At 50.3% G+C, this 16,445-nt stretch overlaps 2 protein-coding genes across 7 annotated transcripts in view; both read left to right on the forward strand.

Moving 5' to 3' along the window:
* TTLL12 (tubulin tyrosine ligase like 12) overlaps nucleotides 1–16,445 on the forward strand; it is a 233,898-nt gene that overhangs the window by 101,440 nt on the left and 116,013 nt on the right. The window lies entirely within an intron of this gene.
* The window catches only part of TTLL1 (TTL family tubulin polyglutamylase complex subunit L1), a 42,719-nt gene continuing 30,479 nt past the window's right edge, over nucleotides 4,206–16,445 (forward strand). For 2 of the 6 annotated variants that reach the window (XM_045363505.2, XM_065522043.1), the window contains exons 1-3: nucleotides 4,206–4,364; nucleotides 6,936–7,011; nucleotides 12,330–12,414. The gene's annotated coding sequence lies outside the window, so the exon portion shown is untranslated. The remainder of the gene's footprint in view (nucleotides 4,365–6,935; nucleotides 7,012–12,329; nucleotides 12,415–16,445) is intronic. The other 4 variants (XM_045363504.2, XM_045363507.2, XM_065522042.1 and 1 more) reach the window with 2 other exon arrangements.

Genomic DNA, 16,445 nt, shown 5'->3' on the forward strand with positions numbered 1-16,445 from the left:
TTCCCAAATAGCTGGGACTACAGGTGCGCACCACCACGCCCAGCTAATTTTTGTATTTTTAGTAGAGATGGGGTTTCCCCATGTTGACCAGGCTGGTCTCAAACTCCTGACCTCAGGTGATCTGCCCACCTTGGCCTCCCAAAGTGCTAGGATTACAGGTGTGAGCCATTACGCCCAGCTGAGAATAAGAAAGTTCTTTTGGAGGAAGAAGGACATTTCACTTAATTGGGGTTCAAAATTAGTATGTTCCCTATTCATAAATGGATTTCAAACGGCCATACGTAAAAACCATTCTTAGCTTTTAAGCTGCACAGAAACAGGTGGTGGGCTATGAGGACATTTTTGTTTGCTTTTTGAGATGAGGTCTCACTCTGTCACCCAGACTGGAGTGCAGTGGTGCAGTCACAGCTCACTGCAGCCTCAACCTTCCAGGCTCAAGCAATTCTCCTACCTCAGTCTCCTGAGTAGCTGGTTTTCCTTAATACTTTTCGTCTGAACCAGAACTGTTTGAACTCACTCTTTGATGAGTCATTCTAATGGCTTCAGACTAAATACCAGAGAACCCAATTGGTCTCTAAGGAAACCCATTCAGCGGCGTGGGTTTCCTTCTTACATTCTAGGGTGATTCCAGAGTTTTGTTCTGAAAACTCTTTTTTTTTTTTTTTTTTTTTTTTGAGACGAAGTCTTGCTTTGCTGCCCAGGCTGCAGTGCAGTGGCGAGATCTCGGCTCACTGCAACCTCTGCCTCCTGGGCTGAAAACTTGCTTCCTTTCTTTCTTTTTTTTTTTTTTTTGAGATAGAGTTTCGCTCTTGTCGCCCAGGCTGCAGGGCAATGGTGCAATCCTGCCTCCTGGGATCAAGTTGTTCTCCTGCCACAGCCCCCCGAGCAGCTGGGATTACAGGTGAGCACCACTAGGCCTGGCTAATTTGTGTATTTTTAGTAGAGATGGGGTTTCACCATGTTAGCCAGGCTGATCTCGAACTCCTGACCTCAGGGGATCCGCCCGCCTTGGCCTCTCAAAGTTCTGGGATTACAGGCATGAGCCACTGCACCCGGCCTCGAAAGGTCACTTCTTTGGAGATTGTCTCTTTTGATTGGTAGAGAGTATTTGTTCTCATTTGTATTGGGATTTCCCCATTTATCTGTTCTCATCACACGGTCCAGGAATTGCTCACTGTTCTGTCTACTGGGAGTGCCTCTTCTAGCTTTCCAGCTATGTCACAGATTTATAGCAGATGGTCGCTTAGGCAGAAAACCAAATCTGGAAACGAATCTGTTCTGGATTAAGACAATTTCTGTAGTTTAACTATCTTGGCCAGGGGTGGTGGTTTGTTCCTGTAATCCTAGCACTTTGGGAGGCCAAGGCTGGTGGATCACTAAAGGTCAGGAGTTTGAGACCACCCTGGCCAACATGGTGAATCCCTGTCTCTACCAAAAATAAAAATAAAAAACTAGCTGGGCCTGGTGGCTAGCACCTGTAATCCCAGCTACTTGCGCCTGACCTTTGCCCATTTTTGTATTGCTTTTTTTCTCATTGATTTGTGCAAACTCTGTATGTTGTGCATATTAATGCTTTATCATACGCCATGCATGTATTTTCTTTTTTTTTTCTTTTTTTGAAATGGAGTCTTGCTCTGTCACCCAGGCTGGAGTGCAGTGGCGCAATCTCGGCTCACTCCAAGATCCGCCTCCCGGGTTCACGCCATTCTCCCGCCTCAGCCTCCCAAGTAGCTGGGACTACAGGTGCCCGCCACCATGCCCAGCTAATTTTGTTTTTGTATTTTTAGTAGAGAGGGGGTTTCACCATATTAGCCAGGATGGTCTTGATCTCCTGACCTTGTGATCCGCCTACCTCGGCCTCCCAAAGCGCTGGGATTACAGGCATGAGCCACCGCGCCCGGCCCCATGTATTTTCAGTTTATTGTATATCTGGTTTCATAAGGTTTTTTTTTCAACTTATGTGGATGAGTCTTCCTAGGCATGACAGGAAACCAAGCCTATATATAGGAAAATGGTTAAGATTAAAACTAAAAACATATTAAGGAATTTGGACTTTATGGCAATGATTTTATCTTGATGGCAAGATTTTATCTTGAAGATTTTTTTAACTAGGTTTACACAATTAGATTAGCATTGTGAGTCAGGCCTTCGGTTTCCTCTTTTCTCTCAGAACTACTAGCTTCCAGTTAATTTTCACGTTGGTCACAAATTTTCCTAAAACTGTATTCACTATTCTTTGGAATGGCCTGTATGCCACATGGGGGCAGAAGGAAGTGGTAAAACCTGTTAAACACCCTTCTAGGTGCTATTCACAAGGGATTTAAATGTTTTCATCACCCTGAGAGATGATCATTATTTCCAATTCACAGTAAGGAAACTGTATTTATTTATTTATTTATTTATTTATTTGAGACGGAGTCTTGCTCTGTCACCCAGGCTGGAGTGCAGTGGCCAGATCTCAGCTCACTGCAAGCTCCGCCTCCCAGGTTAACGGCATTCTCCTGCCTCAGCCTCCCGAGTAGCTGGGACTGCAGGCGCCCGCCACCTCGCCCAGCTAGTTTTTTGTATATTTTAGTAGAAACAGGCTTCACCATGTTAGCCAGGATGGTCTCGATTTCCTGACCTTGTGATCCACCCGTCTCAGCCTCCCAAAGTGCTGGGAGTACAAAGAAACTGTATTTAATATGGTGGGTTTGGCTGGATAAGGTGGCTCATGCCTATAATCCCAGTACTTTAGGAGGCGGAGGCGGGTGCATCACCTGAGGTCGGGAGTTCGACACCAGCCTGACCAACATGGAGAAACCCCATCTCTACTTAAAAAAAAAAAAAAAAAAAAGCTGGGCGTGGTGGCAGGCGCTGTAATCCCAGCTACACGGGAGGCTGAGGCAGAAGAATCGCTTCAACCTGGCAGGCGGACGTTGTAGTGAGCTGAGATGGCACCATTGCACTCCAACCTGGGCATCAAGAGCAGAACTCCCTCTCAAAAAAAAAAAAAAAAAAAATTCCGTGGGTTTGCTGACACTCAGACAGCTATAATGCATCAGAGCAGAGCAGGGATGTAAAGCCTGTTGTTTCTCTTCTTTCCCACGGCCTGTCAAGTTTCAAGTGCACTTTTTTTTCCCCGAGACGGAGTTTCGCTCTTATTGCCCAGGCTGGAGTGCAGTGGCATGATCTTGGCTCACTGCAATCTCCCAGTCCCTGGTTCAAGCGATTCTCCTGCCTCAACCTTCCAAGTAGCTGGTATTACAGGCATGCACTACCACACCCGGCTAATTGTGTATTTTTAGTAGAGATGGGGTTTCACCATGTTGGTCAGGCTGCTCTCCAACTCCTGACCTCAGGTCATCCACCCACGACAGCCTCCCAAAGTGCTGGGATTACAGGCTTAAGCCACCGCACCCTGCCCTCCAGTGCTCTTTTATAGCTGAGAGCTGTCTGGGATACATGCTTTTATTATGAATCAATTAAACAAGTATTTGAGCAACTACCATGTGCTATGTCAACTACATTCCTTTTATTTATTTATTTTTTAAAATAGTCTTCCCAAGAACCCTTCAATGTAGGTGTTATCTCCAATTTACAGACAAGGAAACTGAGGTTCAGAGAAATGAAGTGATCTGCCTAAGCCACATAGCTAGTCGTTTTTTGGACAGGGGATTCAGATTCAGGTCCAGTTTCAGTTTTAAGGTCCTCACTGGGCCAGGTTGCCTCTTCCTAATGGAAGGGGTTTACAATATGTTTTGAGGAACCCTTAGGAAACAAGGTGTTCTTCAGTGGGCCATGTGTTGATGACTCCATGCTGGGTCCAGCATATCACGTTATCCTTACGACCACCCTAGGAGGCGCCTGCTACCAACATCACCATTTCTTCAGATAAGGAAGCTGAGGTAGAGGGGGTAGGAGAGGCTAAACAGCGGATTAAGACTGAACCTAGGATTCGGACCTAATCATCATACCGCTCTACCTTCCTTTTTAGACTCAATCCCATGCTTCAGACCCTTCTCAGTCTCCTTTCTGGGCCCCGAAGGTGTCGAAGTTGGATGGCCTGGCATTTCCTAGGATTTAAGCCCGGAGCATAGCGGGCGCCCGGGACAAAAAGCTCAGAGGAGCCCCAGGCAAGTCTGACTCCGGAAGTAGTCGCAGCGCCGGCGGTTGCGTCTTGGGTTGCCAGGGCGCCGCCCTGGAAGTAGAGTGCGGCGCGGGGCGGGGCGGGCCGGTGCGCCTGGCAGCTGGCTGCGTCCTTCTGCGAGCGCTGGAGAGGCGCTGGAGAGGGGCTGGAGAGGGGCTGGAGGCGGGGCGGGGGCGCGGCTCGAGGCATCCCTGCAGGGCGCTCCTCCGAGTCCCTCGGCGCTCCGAGCCCACAGGTGAGGTCCTGTTGCCCAGGCCACCGCCTCCCGGGCACCGAGGGTGTGGCTGCGCGCGGGCGGGCGAGTGCGCATGGGTGAGAGAGTGTGGGCGCCTATGTCTACGGGGCTGCGAAAATGCGGTTCAGATACTGCTCGCCGGATCCGCGTAGTCCTGGAAGCCCGCGCTAACCACCATGCCTTTCTCCCTCCGCTGAGTTCCTATGACTTACCTCGTGCTGTCCGATTGTTGTTATTGCATCATTATGTTTATTATTTGCCAGACTTTGATTGTTCCTACACGTTTCCCATACATTTGCAATCTGTGTTGTTTCTGTTGGCATCTTTTGCAAGGCGCAGTGTACCTGTGGAGAGAACTCAGGGCAGGAGACAAGAGCCTTGTGTCTTCTCGCTAGGTGACTGGAACAAGACATTTCCCCTCTCTGATTCCCCATCAGCTAGGAGGGCAGGGAGAGGTAGTTATCCTCTCCATAGAGTAGCTGGGGCATTATAGGGGATTAATTCTGGAAGTGAAAGTATCTTATCATTCGTTAGCCCTTTTGGCATTTGCAAAGCAGGTTCTTTGCTCAGGAAACATTTGATGAGCACATTATGGTGCCGGGTTGTGGCGGTACAAAAAGATGGGCCCTACTCTGCCCTCAAATTACAGACACTGGTAAGCAGTCACTGTGGAACATGGTACTGTCACCCAGTGCGGGCGTGGAGATGGACAGTGACAATACCGCTGTGAATGAATGCACTGCTCAACGTGAAGTCATCATTGGCATTGTTATTACTTTATTTATTTATTTATTTATTTATTTATTTATTTTTAGACGGAGTCTCACTTTGTTGCCCGGGCTGGAGTGCAGTGGCGCGATGTCGGCTCACTGCAACCTCCGCCTCTCGGGTTCAAGCGATTCTCCTGCCTCAGCCTCCTGTGTAGCTGCGATTACAGGCGCGCGCCACCATGCCCAGCTAATTTTTTAAATTTTAGTAGAGATGGGGTTTCGCCATGTTGGCCAGGCTGGTCTCGAGATCCTGACCTCAGGTGATCTGCCCACCTAGGCCTCTCAAAGTGCTGGGATTACAAGCCTGAACCACCATGCGTGGCCATATTCTTGCGTGGTTTTTTTTTTGTTTGTTTGTTTTTTTTGAGACGGAGTCTCGCTCTGTCGCCCAGGCTGGAGTGCAGTGGCGCGATCTCGGCTCACTGCAAGCTCCGCCTCCCGGGTTCCCGCCATTCTCCTGCCTCAGCCTCCTGAGTAGCTGGGACTACAGGTGCCCCCACCGCGCCCGGCTAATTTTTTTTTGTATTTTTAGTAGAGACGGGGTTTCACCGTGGTCTCGATCTCCTGACCTTGTGATCCGCCCTCCTCGGCCTCCCAAAGTGCTGGGATTACAGGCGTGAGCCACCGCGCCCAGCCTTTTTTTTTTTTGAGATGGAGTCTCACTCTGTTGCCCAGGCTGGAGTGTGGTGGCGCAACCACCACCTCCCAGGTTCAAGTGATTCTCCTGCATCAGCCTCCCGAGTAGCTGGGATCGTAGATGTGCGCCACCACGCGCAACTAATTTTGTATTTTTAGTAGAGACAGAGTTTCACCATGTTAGCCAGGCTGGTCTCGAACTCCTGACCTCAGGTGATCCACCTGCCTTGGCCTCCCAAAGAATCTGTATTTCTAACAAGCTCCAGGTGCTGCTGACCCATGGGCCATGCTTTGAGTAGCACTGGACTAAATGATTGCTTACAACCCAAGTGCCATGGAGAAAATAAAGTGACAGTGTGGTAGAATGAGAAGGATTGAGATTGAGTGGTTGGGGAAAGCCACTCTGAGCAGTTGACTTTTGAGAAGGGGCCAGATCTGGAGGAAGAGCAAAGGCTTGAGACAAAATGCAGCTTGTGGGGTGTCAGGAGCTGAAAGAAGGTCAGGGGCTACAGAGGGTTGGTGAGAGACAAGGACTAAGAGGTGATGGTCCATATCTGCAGGGCTGGCCTTGTAGGCCATAGAGGACCACTAGCTTCGTTTTTAGTGCAATAGGAATCTACTGTGGGGTGGTGAGCAGGGTGACATGGTTAGTGTTGTGTGTGTCACACACTGGTCCGCTGCTCGGAGGGAAATGGGTTGTAGTGGAGTGAGGAGAGTAGCAGGGGACAGAGTGGGGCCTGCTGCAGTTGCCCAGGAGAGAGGGGACACTATGGGAGTTGAGGATGGATTTGGAATCTTCTGGAGTGAAGCTGACCTGATTTGCTGCTGGATCAAATTAACCATCCCTTTCTTCCCAGGCCGCAGTTGAACTGTGATGTGTTGTTGAAGCCCTGTGCTGCGGGCAGGCCTTACAGCTTGTTGAATGTGTCTCCTGCGCTCCCCGACCCCGTCTGGGCTCTCAGTTTAATGTCTCTCTGTCGCAGGCCTGGCACTGAGTGGCTGTCAGGGCTGTGTGGATAGATGAGAAGTTAAACCATCAATGGCCCTGACACCCAGGGTGTTCGTGGGAAACCTTCTCTTCGAGCTCATGGTGATACTACCCCGTTGCCCCAGGAGCGAGACCCAGGCTGTCTTCTGAAAATAACCAGCAGCTCTCTGGTTTCAGGATGGCTTTCTGTGGTGGGCACATCTCAGGTGGTGACAGCCGCAACCCCAGTTCTGAGCTGCATTCAACATAAAAGGTCAATATGTCACTCTCTGTTTTTCCTGATTAGGTTTTTATGATACTCAGTTTAGAAAGTGGCATAACATTCAGATGCATCAATTCACGTGAACCAGGAGAGATACAACATGTTACTCAGTACCCTTAACCCTACGTCTGTTTTTCTGTGTTATAAAACAATAAAACAATCTGATATTAGGTATTTATTTACTTTTCTAAGGAAGAGGGCTTAATATTGCTTAGGGTTGAGAAGGAATCACCCATTTTTCTGCACTGTGGGGCATGGCCCGGCGGATCACTTGTCTACACACGATTTTGGAGCCCCACACCAGGCCTGGCTGGCTGCGTACCAGACATGAGAACAGACGCGAGTCAGCCCACTCCTGAGCCAGCCCACTCTGCTGCCCCGCAGGAGGCTGCTATCTGATGTGGGAGGCATATGTGAAACAGTAGTTGTCGTCTGGTGTGGGAGGGAAGCATGTAGGCTGTCCACAGGCTGCACTCTCTCCTCTTCTTTTTATTCTCCGGCCCCCATTTTCCTCATCTGTAAAATGGGGAGAATTCCTGCTGTATGAGTCTGTTCTCATGCTACTAATAAAGACATACCCAAAACTGGGTAATTTATAAAAGGAAGAGGTTTAATTGACTCACAGTCACAATCATGGCGGAAGGTGAAGGAAGAGCAAAGGCACATCATACGTGGTGGCAGGCAAGAGAGCTTGTGCAGGGGAACTCGAGTTTATGAAACCATCAAATCTCACGAGATTTATTCACTACCATGAGAACAGTACATGGGGAACCACTCCCATGATTCGTTTATCTCTACCTTGCCCTGCCCTTGACTCGTGGTAATTATTACAATTCAAGGTGAGATTGGGATACAGTCAAACCATATCATCTGCCTTTGGGCATCACATGAGATGATAATATGAATATACACAGTGGAGAAGAATACTCATAAACTACCCCACCCAGTGCCTGACACATGCTAGTGTTTAATAAGTGATTTGCCAGGGGCAGTAGCTCACACCTGTAATCCCAGCATTTTGGGAGGCCGAGGCAGGCAGATCATGAGGTCGGGAGATCGAGACCATCCTGGCTGACACAGTGAAACCCCATCTCTATTAAAAATACAAAAAAGTAGCTGGGCATGGTGGCATGCGCCTGTAGTCCCAACTACTCAGGAGGCTGAGGCAGGAGAATCACTTGAACCCAGGAGGCGGAGGTTGCAGTGAGCCGAGAACACGCCACTGCACACCAGCTTGGGCGACAGAGTGAGATGCTGACTCAAAAAAAAAAAAAAGTGGTAGCTTTTATTCTTAGTGATGATATAAATATGTCATTCCTTATTCTGCAGGCATGGTTGAGCTCCAGTGCCCAGCCAGGGTCCTGGCTGGAATTACTCCAACCTAACCACCTGATGATAAGAGATTGGAGGCTTATGGTTGAAACCTAGAAAAAGCAGGTGGGGAGCCTGCAAAGAAAGAAAGAAAAAGATGTCGGCTGGGCACGGTGGCTCTAGGCCGCCTGTAATCCCAACACTTTGGCAGACTGAGGCGGGTGGATCACCTGAGGTTAGGAGTTCAGGACTAGCCTGGACAACATGGTGAAGCCCTGCCTCTACTAAAAATACAAAATTAGCTGGGCATTGTGGCGGGCGCCTGTAATCCCAGCTACTCAGAGGGCTGAGGCAGGAGAATCGCTTAAACCCTGGGAGGTGGAGGTTGCAGTGAGCCAAGATTGCGCCACTGCATTCTAGCCTGGGCAGCAGAGCTAGACTCCATCTCAAAAAAGAAAAAAAAAAAAGATGTTTTAGACAGGAGCTCTGTTTCTATCTTACTTGGCATCCCTTTTGACGAAAATAAAGATTTAGTTTATTTTAATGCCATGATATTGTTAGGTAAATGACTAGTAGAAAGTATGACACAAAGTAGCAATTTGGTAAACATTAGTAAATAACTAATGTCAAGGAAATTAACCAAACTGCTTTGAGAGTCTCAACTTGTTAAATCTCAGTTGGCTCAGTTGATCTGTCAAGACACTTGTAGCTGACACATATCCTTTTTTCGTTTTTTTTTTCTTGGTTAATTATATCAAGAGTTTTGCTCAGGGAAGGTGATCATATCCCCAACTCAGGAATAAATCCTAATTAGCCTAAGCCAGTTTGATATGCTTATTCCCTTGCCATTGGGTTTTTGTTGTTGTTGTTTTTGAGATAGAGTTTGCTCTTGTTTTCCAGGCTGGAGTGCAATGGTGCGATCTTGGCTCACTGCTGACTCCGCCTCCTGGGTTCAAGCAATTCTCCTACCTCAGCCTCCCGAGTAGCTGGCATTATAGGCATGTGCTACCATGCCCAGCTAATTTCGTATTTTTTTTTTTTTTTTTTGAGACGGAGTCTCGCTCTGTCGCCCAGGCTGGAGTGCAGTGGCGCTATCTCGGCTCACTGCAAGCTCCGCCTCCCGGGTTTACGCCATTCTCCTGCCTCAGCCTCCTGAGTAGCTGGGACTACAGGCGCCCGCCACCTCGCCCAGCTAATTTTTTTAAGTATTTTTAGTAGAGACGGGGTTTCATTGTGTTAGCCAGGATGGTCTCGATCTCCTGACCTCGTGATCCGCCCGTCTCGGTCTCCCAAAGTGCTGGGATTACAGGCTTGAGCCACCGCGCCCGGCCTAATTTCGTATTTTTAGCAGAGACGGGGTTTCTGTTGGTCTGGCTGACCTCGAACTCCTGACCTCAGGTAATCCACCCATCTTGGCCTCTCAAAGTGATGGGATTACAGGCATGAGCCACCATGCCCCACTCCCTGTCTGGCCATTATTTTTTTTTCTGAAAGATTTTCTCACATAAAAAGAAACGCTGAAAGAGAAACAGGCTTTTCTTCTCCTGGAAATGTAGCTGTCTTAACTGGGCTTGACTGAGGACAGAGCCAATTTTCTGAGGATGGCAAAATGTAAAATGGGAAGAACTCGAGCTATTGGTGGTGATATCAAGCCCAGAAATTACCAGCTCTAGAGCCTTGTTAGATATTATTAATGTAACGTAATCAATTATCTGTGTTATTTTAAAAAAAAAAAAAAATGGAAGGGGCCTGGGTGCGGTGGCTCACACCTGTAATCCCAGCACTTTAGGAGGCAGAGGGGAGATGGATCACTTGTGGTCAGGAGTTCGAGACCAGCCTGGCCAGCATGATGAAACCCTGCCTCTACTAAAAATATAAAAACTAGCCGTGCGTAGGGGCATGCACCTGTAATCCCAACCACTCGGGAGGCTGAGGCAAGAGAATTGCTTGAACCCAGGAGGTGGAGGTTGCAGTGAGCCAAGGTGGCACCGTTGCACTCCAGCCTGGGTGACAGAGTGAGAGTCTTACTCAAAAAAAAAAAAAAAAAAAAAAAAGGCCGGGTGTGGTGGCTCACGTCTATAATTCCAGCACTTTGGGAGGCTGAAGCGGGTGGATCATGAGGTCAGGAGTTCAAGACCAACCTGGCCAACATAGTGAAACCACATCTCTACTAAAAATACAAAAATTAGCCAGACATGGTGGCAGCTGCTTGTAGTGCCAGCTACTTGGGAGGCTGAGGCAGAGGATGCCTGAACCCGGGAGGCGGAGGTTGCAGTGCGCTGAGATTGCGCCACTGCACTCCAGCCTGGGCGACAGAACGAGACTCTGTCTCAAATAAAAAGATTAAAAAATTAGAATAAAAATAAAAAATGGAAGGGGTGTGTGGGGAGCTTCAGGGCAACGCTCTTTCTGCTGCATGTACTTGTTTCAGACAAGTTAGGACTTCCCCGTAAGTTTGTGGGAGGCACAGCTGAACCCGTAACACATCTCTATGGGAACGACTGTCAAAAGCAAAGAGTCAGGTTCAAGGGACTCACCTGGAGGGTTTTCCCACTCCCTCCCTGTGCACTGAATGTTTACCATGGGCCTTGACTGTGCCTGGGCTTGTGCTAGAGATGTTCGAGTCAGGCAGGATGGACTGTGGGCTCTGATGCACGTGCCACACCATAGCCTGGAAATAATCTGTGTACCCGGGAACAGTGGCTCACGCTTGTCATCCCAGCACTTTGAGAGGCTGAGGCAGACATATCACCTGAGGTCGGGAGTTTGAGACCAGCCTGGCCAACATGGTGAAGCCCTGTCTCTACTAAAAATACAAAAATTAACCAGGCGTGGTGATGGGTGCCTGTAATCCCAGCTACTTGGAAGGCTGAGGCAGAAGAATCGCTTGAGCCCAGGAGGTGGAGGTTGCAGTGAACCAAGATCGCTCCAGCCTGGGCGACAGAGTGAGACTCTGTCTCAAAAAAAAAAAAAAAAAAAAAAAAAAAGAAAAGAATTGCTTGAACCCAGGAGGCAGAGGTTATAGTGAGCCAAGATGTGCCACTGCACTCCAGCCTGGGCAACAGAGCAAGACTTTGTCTCAAAAAAAAAAAAAATCACACAAGAGTGGGAACAGGTGACTCAGAGTCCCACCCTCATGTGTTTATGGAAAGAATGTACTTAAAGGGCTGAAATGCAAGGTAGGCAGTTATGAGTGCCGACTAGAATGGTAGGAGAGGAGACGGAGGGTCTGGGGAGGGCAGTTTAGCTCCAGCTAAGGCCGAGAATGGCTCTCTGTGGAGGGAGTGACCTTTGAACTGTGCCTTGCATGACTGGTGGGAGTTGGAGAAGAGGCCGTGCAGAGGGGCTGTTCCAGGAGGGGCACAGGGTACACACAGTCTTGTAGGTGGGAGGAAAGTGTCGGGCAGGTGCGGGAAGGGGCTGAGCTCAGCTGGGCGAGGGGTGCATGCCATGAAGGGTGGTGTGGCAGTTTGAGAAGGCCAGCTGGAGCCAGTAAGTAATACAGTTCAGAAATTCTTACTGTAACGGGAAGACTCTTAGGAGCATCTTTTAGTGTGCATTTGTTAAACAAGATGCCAGCCACTGAATATTCTAGTTATGGTTTTGTCATCGTATTCTTAAAATGGTTAAAGAAGCCGTGCACGGTGGCTCACGCCTGTAAATCCAGCACTTTGGGAGGCTGAGGTGGGCAGATTGCTAGAGCCTGGGAGTTCGAGACCAGCCTGGCCAACATGGGGAAACCCGGTCTCTACAAAAAAATACAAAAATTAGCTTGGTGTGGTGGCACTCGCCTGTAGTCGCAGCTACTCAGGAGGCTCAGGCAGGAGAACTGCTTGAACCTGGGAGGCAGAGATTGCAGTGAGTCGAGATCGTACCACTGCGCTTCAGCCTGGGTGAGCAGAGTAAGAACCTGTCTCAAAAAAACAAAAACAAAAAATGGTGAAGGAGTGTCTTCTTAATGTGTGCGATGTACATTTCGTCTGTGTGTTAACTTTTAGGGAAGAAGGAGGGGCCAGCGTCAGTGACGTCAGCGACACCGAGGTGAGCGTGGGCGTCGCCAGTGGTGCTCCATCAGTGCCTATGGTAGGTACAGCCTGAGACGGCCCCTGAGGGACCGTTTGTCCGCACGGTGGGAGAGAGGGACACCTGATGGTCTGGCTAAAGCGCCTACCTCACTTGCTTAGTGAAATGTGGATGAGGATGTTTGGCCCGTCTGTCTCGGTGGGTTTGGGGTCTCACACCTGGAAGCGTTGAGGCCTGCGGAAGCACTGTGTGAGAATCGCGCACAGCCTTCCTGGTCTCCAGTCACTACTCTTCTGTCACCTCCAGGTAGATGTCAGTGGCTGGTGTGAGGTCACCCACTAAGATGCTTGCTTTAAGTACAACGTGTGAACCATGCAGCCTGGACGGCGGTGGTTTGGGGGTCCCCAGGCCGCAAGCAGGATTCATCAGGAAATCACGGATGTGGAGGCTGAAATCACATAGTGAAAACGAAAAGTCCCCTGAGCCATTGGCGTGGCCCCCGTGTCTGCGGGTGTGAGGGGTGTGGGATCGGCTCACGCTCTGGGGTGCGGCTCCCGTGGCCCCCGTGTCTGCGGGTGTGAGGGGTGTGGGATCGGCTCATGTTCTGGGATGTGGTTTCTGTGGCCACCTTGTCTGCAGGTGTGAGGGGTGTGGGATCGGCTCATGCTCTGGGGTGCGGCTCCCGTGGCCCCCGTGTCTGCGGGTGTGAGGGGTGTGGGATCGGCTCATATTCTGGGGTGTGGCTCCTGTGGCCCCCATGTCTGCGGGTATGAGGGGTGTGGGATCGGCTCACATGCTACGGTGTGGCTCTTGTGCTTTTACTGTCATCTTGGTGTGACTGCTGAGGTTCCACTGCTGAGGTTCCACGTGCACCGTGACAGATCACCTAATGGCAGTCCTTTATACAGCACCTTGTAGCTTCCAGAGAGCCATTCTGTTTATTGCTCGTTGACCCTGTGAGCTGGATGTTGTCATCATTCTGCCAAAGACCAGGTTCACAGAGGGAAGTGACGGGCTGTGTGGCGAGAGGTGGCACTTTAGGGTAGTATCACCCTGGCTTTGAATCAGGGCATCAGGACTCCCTTGAGTCTGGTTCCTTTTCTTTTCTTTTCTTTCCTTTTCTTTTCTTTTTTTTTTTTTTTTTTTGAGACGGAGTCTTGCTCTGTGCCCCAGGCTGGAGTGCAGTGGCGCGATCTAGGCTCACTGCAAGCTCCGCCCCCCCGAGTTCACGCCATTCTCCTGCCTCAGCCTCCCGAGTAGCTGGGACTACAGGCGCCCGCCACCTCGCCCGGCTAATTTTCTTGTATTTTTAGTAGAGACGGGGTTTCACCGTGTTAGCCAGGATGGTCTCGATCTCCTGACCTCGTGATCCGCCCGTCTCGGCCTCCCAAAGTGCTGGGATTACAGGCTTGAGCCACCGCGCCCGGCCCTTTCCTTTTCTTTTCTTCTTTTCTTTTCTTTTCTTTTTTTTAGACAGAGTCTCACTCTGTCACCCAGGCTGGAGTGCAGTGGCGTGATCTCGGCTCACTACAAGCTCCGCCTTCTAGGTTCACACCATTCTCCTGCCTCAGCCTCCCAAGTAGCTGGGACTACAGGCACCGCCACCATGCCCGACTAATTTTTTTTATTTTTAGTAGAGATGGGGTTTCACCGTGTTAGCCAAGATGGTCTCGATCTCCTGACCTCATGATCCGCCCGCCTTGGCCTCCCAAAGTGCTGGGATTACAGGCGTGAGCCACCGCGCCCGGCCTCTTTTCTTTTCTTCTCTTTTCTTTTGTTTTCTTTTCTCTTCTCTTTTTTTCTTTTTTTTCTGACAGAGTCTTGCTCTGTCACCAAGGCTAGAGTACAATGGCATGACGTTGGCTCACTATAACCTCTGCCTCTCGGGTTCAAGCGATTCTCCTGCCTCAGCCTCCTGAGTAGTTGGGATTACAGGCGTGCGCCACCGTGCCTGACTAATTTTTGTATTTTATTTTATTTATTTATTTTTTTTTGAGACAGAGTCTGGCTCTGTCGCCCAGGCTGGAGTGCAGTGGCCGGATCTCAGCTCACTGCAAGCTCCGCCTCCCGGGTTTACGCCATTCTCCTGCCTCAGCCTCCTGAGTAGCTGGGACTACAGGCGCCCACTACATCGCCTGGCTAGTTTTTGTATTTTTTTTGAGTAGAGACAGGGTTTCAACGTGTTAGCCATGATGGTCTCGATCTCCTGACCTCGTGATCCGCCCATCTCGGCCTCCCAAAGTGCTGGGATTACAGGCTTGAGCCACCGTGCCCGGCCTAATTTTTGTATTTTTATTAGAGATGGGGTTTCGCTATGTTGGCCAGGCTGGTCTTGAACTCCTGACCTCAGGTGATCCGCCCGCCTCGGCCTCCCAAAGTGCTGGAATTACAGGCATGAGCCACTGCACCCGGCCAGAAGATTGTCTTAAGTACAACGTGTGAGTTGTACAGGCCAGATGCCTGTGGTGTGGGGGTCGCCAGGGTGGAGAGGCAGCCTCCTATAGCCTTCCTGGTCGGAGCTGGGGTGGGAGCCTTGAATCTTGGGCTGCCTGAGCAGTTTGAAAACTAGACTTTTCAGAGCAAACCGAGGTCTAGACTCCTCTTGTAACTGTTACAGCTCCGAGTCCCACCGTGGCGCTGACAGGCCTGGGACTGCAGCCAGTCTGTCTGTCTGATCTGAGCATCCCTCCCGTGCCAGGCATGGAGCTGGGCCCTGGGCACATAGCAGTGAAGAAGAAAGCAAGCCAGCTCCCTGGCCCCCAGCAGGGACAGCAGGTGCTTCATACAGAGCTCCGGGGTGCCGAGGGGTCCAGCACCTGGTTTGGAGGGTCAGGGACGCTTAGTGGAGCAAGCGACATTCATTTATGCTGGCAGATGAGTGGGGGGCAGCTTAGCCAGGCAGAGAGTGAGGGCAGCACGCTGCAGGCGGAGGGGCCCAGTGTGTGTGAGGCCTGCGGCAGGAGAGAGAGTGGGCGGAGGAAGCCCAGGGTGGCGGAACAGAGCGTATAGGAGAAGGTGGTGTGAGGTGGACCTGGAGAAGCAGGTGAGGGCAAGGGGTCTGTGTGTTTAAGTACCATGGGGAGTCATGGAGGTTATTAAATGGGAGTGATGTGGTCAGATAAACACTTGTTTTAAAAAAATTTTTATTTTATTTATTTTATTTTTATTTTATTTATTTATTTATTTATTTAGAGATGGAGTCTTGCTCTATCACCCAGGCTGGAGTGCAGTGACGCAATCTCTGCCCGCTGCAACCTCCGCCTCCTGGGTTCAAGTGATTCTCCTACCTCAGCCTCCTAAGTAGCTGGGATTACAGGCACGTGCCCCCACGCCCGGCTAATTTTTTATATTTTTAGTAGAGACGGGGTTTCACAGTGTTAGCCAGGATGGTCTCGATCTCCTGACCTCGTGATCTGCCTGCCTCGGCCTCCCAACGTGTTGGGATTATAGTCGTGAGCCACCGCGCCCAGCCTATTTTTATTTTTTGAGATGGAGTCTTGCTCTGTTGCCCAGGCTGGAGTGCAGTAGCACGATCTCGGCTCACCTCTGCCTCCCGGGTTCAAGTGATTCTCCTGCCTCAACCTCCCGAGTAGTTGGGATTATAGGTGCGCACCACCACACCTGGCTAATTTTTGTATTTTTAGTAGAGACGGGGTTTCACCATGTTGGCCACGCTGGTCTTGAACTCCCAACCTCAGGCGATCCGCCCGCCTCAGCCTCCCAAAGTCCTGGGATTACAGGCATGAGCCACCACGCCCAGTCCAGATAAACACTTACGGTCACTCCACAGTTACAGAGGGTGACTTCAAGTAGGGAGACAGGCGGTGCCTGGAGGGACATGGGACAGGCATGCCGACCCCCACTTACCCACTGGAAGTCGGCCCGAGGCCCGAGGGTTCCCTTGTCAGGGCAGCCCTCCCCAGCTGCCTTGCCTCTGGCTCTCAGAGCCCCGTGTGCCCCTGCTTTGTGGCTCCTGGCACAATTACAGTTGAATACTCCCGGGTGGCGACTTGCCGGCTGCCTGTTTCTCCCACCAGACCAGGGTTTCTCAGCCTTTGCACAATTGACATTTGGGGCTGGATGACTGGTTG

The sequence above is a fragment of the Macaca fascicularis genome, chromosome 10 (genome assembly GCF_037993035.2).
Source record: "Macaca fascicularis isolate 582-1 chromosome 10, T2T-MFA8v1.1".
Lineage (NCBI taxonomy): Eukaryota > Metazoa > Chordata > Mammalia > Primates > Cercopithecidae > Macaca > Macaca fascicularis.